Source organism: Primulina eburnea, chromosome 1, assembly GCF_022965805.1.
Source record: "Primulina eburnea isolate SZY01 chromosome 1, ASM2296580v1, whole genome shotgun sequence".
In the NCBI taxonomy this organism is placed as follows: domain Eukaryota; kingdom Viridiplantae; phylum Streptophyta; class Magnoliopsida; order Lamiales; family Gesneriaceae; genus Primulina; species Primulina eburnea.
Window position 1 is genome coordinate 10,368,046 of NC_133101.1, and position 9,336 is coordinate 10,377,381.

Sequence of the window (9,336 nt, forward strand, 5' to 3'; positions counted from 1 at the left end):
GTTGATTTATTATATATAAATATATTATAATATTAAATTCTTGGAACCATTTAAATGCTAGTTTGATTTTACCAACCATTTAACTTGGATTACTTGATTTATTATATATGAATATATCATAGTATTAATTTATTGGTACCATTTAAATGTTTGTTTGGTTTTACCAACCATTTACAGTGGGAACTTTGATTTAGTGTTTACAAATATATATAACACAATAAATACTTGACCACATTTATAAGTTTTGGTATATATTATATACTTATAAGATAATAATTAATAACATAATATAAATATGATTATTTAATATATTGGAACTATTTTATTAAGTGGATTTCAATATTGTTCGTTAATGTTAACTTTATTAAAATACCAAGAGTGGATCCTTTAATCTCAACTACTTAAATTAAAATTTGAACAATTAAAATTTACCCATTAAAGATTCAAACAATTAAAATTAAAAGAAATAAAAACAAAAACAAAAACAAAAAGACATTGTAGTGGACTTGTAATTACCTTAGCTTCCCTGTGGATACGATATTCGGACTCACCGAATTATACTACTTGTGTGGACAACCTGCTCTTGGGAGTGCAACAATCAAAGTCGCAACAAGTTTTTAACGTCGTTGCCGGAGAAGTATAATTTAATTTCAAGTCTATTTAATTTTGTTTATAGTTTATTTTATTTATTTGAATTTTTATTGCTTTTGTGTGTTTTTATTCTTTTGAATTTGCATGAGCATTTAGTCACGTACACTTAGTGGCCGACTCATTCGAAATAACCCTTTATTTTTACAAAACATGGCGGAAGAACCTATCCAAGAAAATCAAGATGAAATTCAATCTCAACATGATCATGATAGACGAAGAACACTTAGAGATTACATGAATCCTACACGTACTAGTGCACCTTCATGTCTAGTTTTTCCCTCTGATGCATCTCATTTCAATTTTAAGCCTGGTATTATCCAACTTTTACCCAATTTTCATGGCTTAGATTCTGAAAATCCATACATGCATTTACGAGAGTTTGAAGAAGTGTGCAACACATATAGTGATCTAAATTGTAGCATGAACACCATTCGACTTAAGCTTTTTCCTTTTTCTTTAAAAGATAAAGCAAAAACTTGGCTACAAAATCTTAGATCGAGATCCATTCGAACTTGGGATGAATTGCAACAACAATTTTTGAAAAAGTTTTTTCCATCTCATAGAACAAATTCTTTCAAAAGGCAAATCATCACTTTCACTCAAAAACAAGGAAAAACTTTTTATCAGTGTTGGGATAGATACAAAGAATTGCTTAATCTTTGTTCACATCATGGTTTTGAAATTTGGAGAGTTGTTTCTCAATTTTATGAAGGCTTAACACCTAAAGATAGGCAAATGGTTGAATTTATGTGTAATGGAACATTTGAAGATAAAGATCCAAACGAGGCAATTGAGTATCTCGATTCATTAGCTGAAAATGCTCAAAATTGGGACACTATAGGTACAATCGAACCATCAAACAAGATTCAATCTCCTACATCTGGTGGAGGTATGTACACTCTCAAAGATGAACATGATCTTCAAGCTAGATTTACCCTTTGGCAAGAAAAGTTGAGGCACTTGAATTGAAAAAGAATGGTCAATTAAAATCTGTTCAAGAAATTGCGTGTCACATCTGTGATACAAGTGATCATTTTACAAAAGATTGTCTCACTTTGCCATCTTTTAAAGAATGTCTCCATGAACAAGCCAATGTTTTGAACAATTTCAAAAGGCCAAATTTTGAACCATTTTCTCAAAATTACAATCTAGGTTGGCGAATCATCAAAATTTTAGTTGGAGGAATGATAATGCTGCACAATTTTCACAACCACATTTCCAAAATCAACAAAATTTTCAAAATTATACACCTTATGTTCCTCCACCTAAAAGAAATTTGGAAGATACATTGAATTCTTTCATTGCAAAGCAAGAGTCTATCAATACTCAAACTGCTCAAACCATGACAGATTTGAAAGATACTCTTGCAAAATTTGCATATGCACTTAATGTTCATGAAAAAGGTAAATTTCCTTCACAACCTCTGCCTAATCCCAAGGATCATCATTCACAAACTGGAACTTCTGGAACTCAACCGATGGATCAGGTAAAATCTGCTATTACCCTTCGAAGTGGTAAGGTTGTGGAAAAATCCATTCTTGAACCTTGTGAAGATGATGATAAATCAACTCCAAAGGGTAAGGAAGTGGAATCCATAACTTGCGAAGAGGAGGTTCAACATACAGTGTCACCACCATTCCCTCATGCATTGAAAAATACAAAAAAATCAAATTTGAATTCTGATATATATGATATTTTTAAACAAGTAAAAGTTAATATTCCTTTATTAGATGCAATAAAACAGGTACCATCATATGCCAAATTTTTGAAAGACTTGTGCACTGTGAAAAGAAAATTGAATGTGAAAAAGAAAGCATTTTTAGCCGAACAAGTAAGTGAAATCATTCAAAATAATAATGCTTTGAAATACAAAGACTCTGGTTGCCCTACTATTTCTTGTATTATTGGAGAACGAAAGATTAAAAAAGCCTTGCTTGACCTTGGAGCTAGTGTAAATTTACTTCCATATTCAGTTTATCAAGAACTCAACTAGGCGAGTTAAAACCTACTTCGGTAACACTTTTACTTGCTGATAGATCTGTTAAAGTGCCAAGAGGTATGGTAGAAGACGTGTTGGTCCAAGTTGATAACTTTGTATATCCTGTCGATTTCATAGTTTTAAATACACAACCTATCGAAGCTTGTAATGCAATTCCTGTAATTTTAGGTCATCCATTTTTAGCAACTTCTAATGCTCTTATAAATTGCAGGAATGGAATAATGAAGTTGTCATTTGGTAACATGACCTTGGAGCTCAATGTTTTTAATCTTTGTAAGCAACCACATGATAAAGGAGATGAAAGTGAAGATGAAAATCTTATTGAAACTCTTGTGGAAGAAAACATTCAAGAAAGGAATACTCGTGATCAATTAGATATTTGTTCAATTGAAACTGTTAAAGAAAATATTGAAATTGATCTTGACGATTTTTACAGGTATCACTCGTTACCAGGATCAGAGAAATAATTTGATGCAAAATATGAGAACAAAGACGAACCACCAATATTGGAGTTAAAACCATTGACAGAAGAATTGAAGTATGCATTTCTTGAAGAAGATGAAACATATCCAGTGGTAATTTCTTCCAAACTAGCAAGTGATGAAAAAGGTAAATTAGTTGATATGCGTAAAAGACATAAAAATGCAATTGGTTGGACACTAAAAGATCTCAAGGACATTAATCCACTAATTTGCACACACAAAATTCATTTTGAAGAAAATGCTAAAACATCTCAACAACAACAAAGGAGATTAAATCCACACATGAAAGATGTTGTGAAAACTGAAATTCTCAAACTACTTGATGTTGGAATTATCTATCCTATTTCTGATAGTAAGTGGGTAAGTCCAATGCAAGTAGTTCCAAAAAAATCTGGCATCACAGTGATAAAAAATGAAAAAGGTGAATTGTTAACAAGTCGAGTCCCATCTAGTTGGCGGATGTGTATTGATTATAGAAAATTAAATGACGCCTCTAGAAAAGATCATTTTCCATTACCATTTTTGGATCAAATCTTAGAAAGAGTAGCAGGACATCCCTACTACTGTTTTCTTGACGGATATTCAGGCTATTATCAAATTCCCATTGCACTCGAAGATCAAGAAAAAACTATATTCACATGTCCTTTTGGAACATTTGCATTCAGAAGGATGCCATTTGGTTTATGCAATGCCCCAGCAACATTTCAAAGATGTATGCTAAGCATTTTTTGCGACATGGTTGAAAATTGTTTGGAGATTTTCATGGATGATTTAACTGTTTTTGGAAATACATTTGATAATTGTCTTGAAAATTTGGAAAAAGTTTTAAACAGATGCGAGGAAAAATGTCTTATTTTAAATTGGGAAAAAAGTCATTACATGATTATTTCTGGGATTGTTCTGGGACATGTCGTGTAATCTCATGGAATTGAAGTTGATAAAGCCAAAGTTGATGTCATTGCAAATTTACCCCCTCCAAAAACTATTAAAGAAATTCGCTCATTTTTGAGACATGCTGTATTTTATAGGAGGTTTATAAAGGACTTTAGTTCAATCTCTAAACCCATTTGTAACCTCTTAACAAAAGATACTGCATTTGAGTGGACTCAAGAATGTCAAAATGCTTTTGATAAAATCATTCGACATTTAACATCAGCTACATCATGCAACCTCCTGATTAGTCTTTACCATTTGAAATCATGTGCGATGCGAGTGATTATGCAGTCGGTGTAGTACTGGGTCAAAGAAGAAACGGTAAGCCTTATGTGATATATTATGCAAGTAGAACTTTAAACAATGCTCAAATGAATTACTCCACAACTGAAAAAGAACTACTTGCTGTAATATTTGCATTAGATAAATTTCGTTCTTATTTGATTGGATCAACGACTATTGTGTTTACTGATCATTCTGCTATTAGATATTTGTTGACCAAACAGGATGCAAAGCCACGACTGATACGATGGATTTTGTTGCTCCAAGAATTTGACATTGTGATCAAAGATAAAAAAGGAACCGAGAATGTCGTAGTCGATCATTTATCGAGACTAGTAACAGGATCATCTTTTGAAATGACGCCAATTAACAATAATTTTCTTGATGAACATCTATTTTCAGTTGCTACTACACCTTGGTTTGCTAACATAATAAATTTTCTTGTGACAGGAAAAATGCCACCGCAATGGAGTTCCCAAGATAAAAGAAATTTTTTGAATGAGGTAAAAAACTTTTATTGGGATGATCCGTATCTATTCAAGTATTGTCCAGATCAAATTTTTCGACGTTGCATACACGACAATGAGGTAATTAGTGTCATTAAATTTTGTCATTCAGAAGCATGCAGATGACATTTTCTTCAAAGAAAACGGCTGCAAAAATCTTGCAGTGTGGATTTTATTGCTCACTTTGTTTAAAAACACCAACGAAATCTGCAAGATCTGTCAAAATTGTCAAAAATTGGGTGCGATTTCAAAAAGAAAAATGATGCCTTGAATCATATTATTGAAATTGAAATCTTTGATCGTTGGGGAATAGATTTTATGGGACCTTTTCCACCGTCGTTTGGATACTTGTATATTTTAGTTGCAGTTGATTATGTTTTCAAATGGATAGAGGCAATTCCATGTCGAACAAATGATCATAAAATTGTCATCAAATTTTTAAAAGAAAATATTTTTAGTAGATTTGGAATTCCTCGAGCCATGATAAGTGATGGAGAAACTCACTTTGTTAATAAACCATTTGCTTCATTAATGAAAAAATATGGTATTACTCATAAAGTAACTACTCCTTATCATCCTCAAACAAATGGACAAGTTGAATTAGCTAATAGGGAGAAGATAAAGCAAATTTTGGAAAAAACTGTTGACTCAAATAGAAAAGATTGATCTCTGCAACTTAATGATGCACTTTGGGCATATCGAACAACTTTTAAAACATCATTGAATATGTCTCCCTATAAGTTGGTTTATGGAAAACATTGTCATTTGCCTGTGAAATTGGAACATAAAGCTTATTGGGCGATCAAAACTTTAAATTCAAGCATGGATGATGCCAACAAATTGTGTAAATTGCAACTTAATGAACTTGATGAACTCAGAAATGACGTGTATGATAATTCAAGGATTTATAAAGCAAAAATCAAATCATTTCATGATAAAACATTTCTTAGAAAATATTTTGAGATTGGTAAAAATGTTTTGCTTTATATTCTCGACTTCACATATTCCCAGGAAAATTACGATCAAGATGGACATGCCCATATGTTGTAAAGCATGTGTATCTTTATGGAGTTGTGGATATTGAAAATCCTAAAAATGATGATGTTTTTAAAGTAAATGGACAAAGGCTTAAACCATTTTTAGAAAATAGAATCTTTCAAGAAAGATTTATTTCCCCTTCTGATCCTTGATTTTTTTTATTTTTTTGGTGTTGCATTTAAGTTTGTTTGTTTTTATTTCAGGTTCTCGTAATCTTTTTATTTTCTCGGTTAAATGGCGGATAACGGTACTCCGTGACTCTCATAGTCGGTTAAATTAGTTTCTCACAATTAAAGATACAAAAATAAAAAAAATCATTTCATTTCTTTTCAAAATGGATGAAATTCTCTCAAAAATTTGTAAATATTTTCCCTCTATTTCTGAAAATGTTCTAAGAAAAATTTATGCAGGTAGGTGTGAAAGATTGAGATTGCTAGTGCAAAAAGGAATTCCAGAAGATATTCGTTTGTAATAGAAGCTAATGTCCGATTAGGAGGAGAAGTTCCACAATCATTGCTCATTCGGTATTTGCCTGGATTAGGAAAAAGCACTTATACGAAAAAACGAAGGGTCAAAAGTTTAGGGGTTTGTCATAAGTGTGCAAGATGGACTTGTGACAAACGATACAGATCTTTGGGATGTGTTTCCAATAACGGAGAAGATAAAATTGGTTTAATTAAGAATGTGCTGAGTAAGAAGCCTTTAGATAACATCTTATTGACTCTTGAGATGCATTCTAGTGGACATGTGCATATTGAACTTCTCTGTTTATGGAAACAATTCCAAGATGAGCGTCATAGTCTTGGGAATCCGACTAAAAAAGACACTGTTTGTCAATTTATAAGAAAATTGGATGGAAAACATATCCTCGACTCATAGAAGGCGTTGAAGCCGTTTCTGGACGTAAAACCAGAGGAAAATTGTGAGCCACAATAACACTACTGTTTATATGCATGTGTGTCATTATTGTTTTTACTATTTATTCTGTTTACAGTTGTGACCCATAGTTTTGTCATGATAACATATTACCCCTATAAAATCTCTCATCTTTCTCTCTATTTTCGCAGAAAAAAAAGAAAGTAAAAACATGGCTGGATCATCTGCACAAACATTGAAAAATATTTGTGTATTTTGTGGGTCGAGTCCTGGAAAAAAATGAAGTGTTTGTAGAAGCAGCGAATAATCTTGGAAAGATATTGGCTGAGAGAAAAATTCACTTGGTATATGGGGGAGGTAATATTGGGTTAATGAGACCTGTTTCAACATCTGCTCATCTTAGAGGTAGTCAGATTTTGGGTATTATTCCTACAGCTTTAGCTGAAGGAAATATTACAGGTGTTACGATTGGGGAGGAATTAAAAGTTTCTTCTATGTATGAAAGAATCACCCAAATGATTGAAAATTCTGATGCTTTTATCGCACTACCAGGTGGTTTTGGTACATTAGAAGAAATTTTCACACTGTTTCTTAGGCACAACTTAATATCCATAATAAACCTGTGGGCTTGTTGACTATCAATAATTATTATGACAGTTTGTTGACATTTCTTGATAAAGCTGTGGAACAAAATTTCATTTCAGAAAATTCACGACGGATGCTCATCTGTGCTTCGACTGCCGACCAATTAATTGATGATTTGGAAGCTTTTGTTCATAAGCTTGATCCGATGATAACAAATATCAATTGGTCGCAATCAAGCAGTAAGAAAAGAAAGTTGGATCATTAATTCAAAAGTCGTGGATTGGTTTGCGTTTGTTTCAGTTTGTTATCTTCAATAAAATTCCAGGTGATATCTCTTTCATTATGTACTCTTTATTAATAGCTATTTTGACATTAGGGACAATGTCATATTCTGATTGGGGGAAGAACAAATTAAAAAAAAACAAATTTTAAAAAAATAAATAAATATTATTTTAAAATAAAACCATGTTTATTGTTTGAATCTTAGTAATTTTGCAAAAATGTCATATATTACATATTGAAAGATTTAAATTAGAACATGCATTAATCTATTTAAGAATGTTTAAACTTTTATTTGAAAAAAGATCAATTTTAATATTCTGATCAATATAAAAATATGATTTATGAAATCTTTTTGAGTGATTAATCATTGTGATAAAATCAGGTATTAAAATATATGGCTCAAGTTATACCTTAGAAGAGTGACTAAAATTTTAAACTCACAAATATTTTTTGAGTGAGTGGAGAGGACTGAGAAAACAGCTTTCGAGCCTTTATTGATCATGAAAGAGATTATCTATTGTTTAGATCTCGAGTTCTTATTTTGAAAAAAAAATGATATTTCTTGAAAAAAAAAGAAAAAAAGGAGAAAAATACAAAAAGAAAGATATTGAAAATCTATGTAATTTTTAAGTTATATGCTACGACCCATATATCTCTCATAAAAAAAGAGAGAAATTTATTGTACAAATTAAATAAATATGTGGTCAAGAAGCATAAACTTAGTCAGATTCCATAATGTCATGAAAAAAAAAATATCAGAAAAAAATATATAATAAGAACAACTAGATTTTAAATCAATGGATTTTCTATCTTTTGATTAGTTTGGCTCGTTTGTCTGTCTGCATTCTGTAAACCATTTTCCTGAGCATTTATCTGTATTCCAACTCCATGAGAGAAATCGTTGCCATAAATTGAAACATTTATTAACATGTGAGGATATGGAGTTGAGACTCTTACTAGGAATTTTTTAAGGACGTGTATATTTAACTACCTGAAATAACCATTGAATTGATCATCTCAAATTATTTCATAAATTATAATTATGATGATCTTGATATAACTTTGACTGTTTTCAAATTTAATTTAAACACTTAGATAGTTTTGATTACATTTCTATTTAAATTAATCAATATGTTTTGTATTGTTATTAACGCTTAAATTGCTAGGGATTAGCAATAAGCTGGTTGGGGAGTGTGATAAAGATAAAAAATTGTATATTAATTAAATGTTTTATAATATAAATATAGAGTTTTTGTTTTATTAAATGTTTAAATATTATATGTTTTATAATAAATTGTATAAAATATAAGTTGTTGTGTAATTATAAGTTTTTACTATTTTTTACAGGTACGATAAAGCAAGAATAACCTTGGCGTTGCAAATGGGATTAAGATGATTCTTGGACCTGTAGAAAGTTGATTATAATATCTACAATATTGTTGACAAGCATGAGATAAAAATCCTCTCACAATTGGAATCAAATTAAGCAACAAATAAAGTTACCAAAGGAGTGGCAGTTTTACCATGTTCTAGTATTTTGATCATATCTCTCAAATTACTTGGTCAAATTGTTTGAAAAAAATACCACAACTAGACAACTCAATTATCCACATGTTTCTTTTTATGTGAAGAAGCAAATTCGGAGAAGAAGATTTTCAAAAGTGATGTGTAATATAATATTAATTTCTTGGAACACCAATGA

General features: G+C 31.0%; 1 pseudogene; it reads left to right on the forward strand.

The window, feature by feature from the left end:
- Positions 1-801: 801 nt before the first annotated feature.
- Positions 802-8,990, forward strand: LOC140803826 (uncharacterized; annotated as a pseudogene).
- Positions 8,991-9,336: the final 346 nt, after the last annotated feature.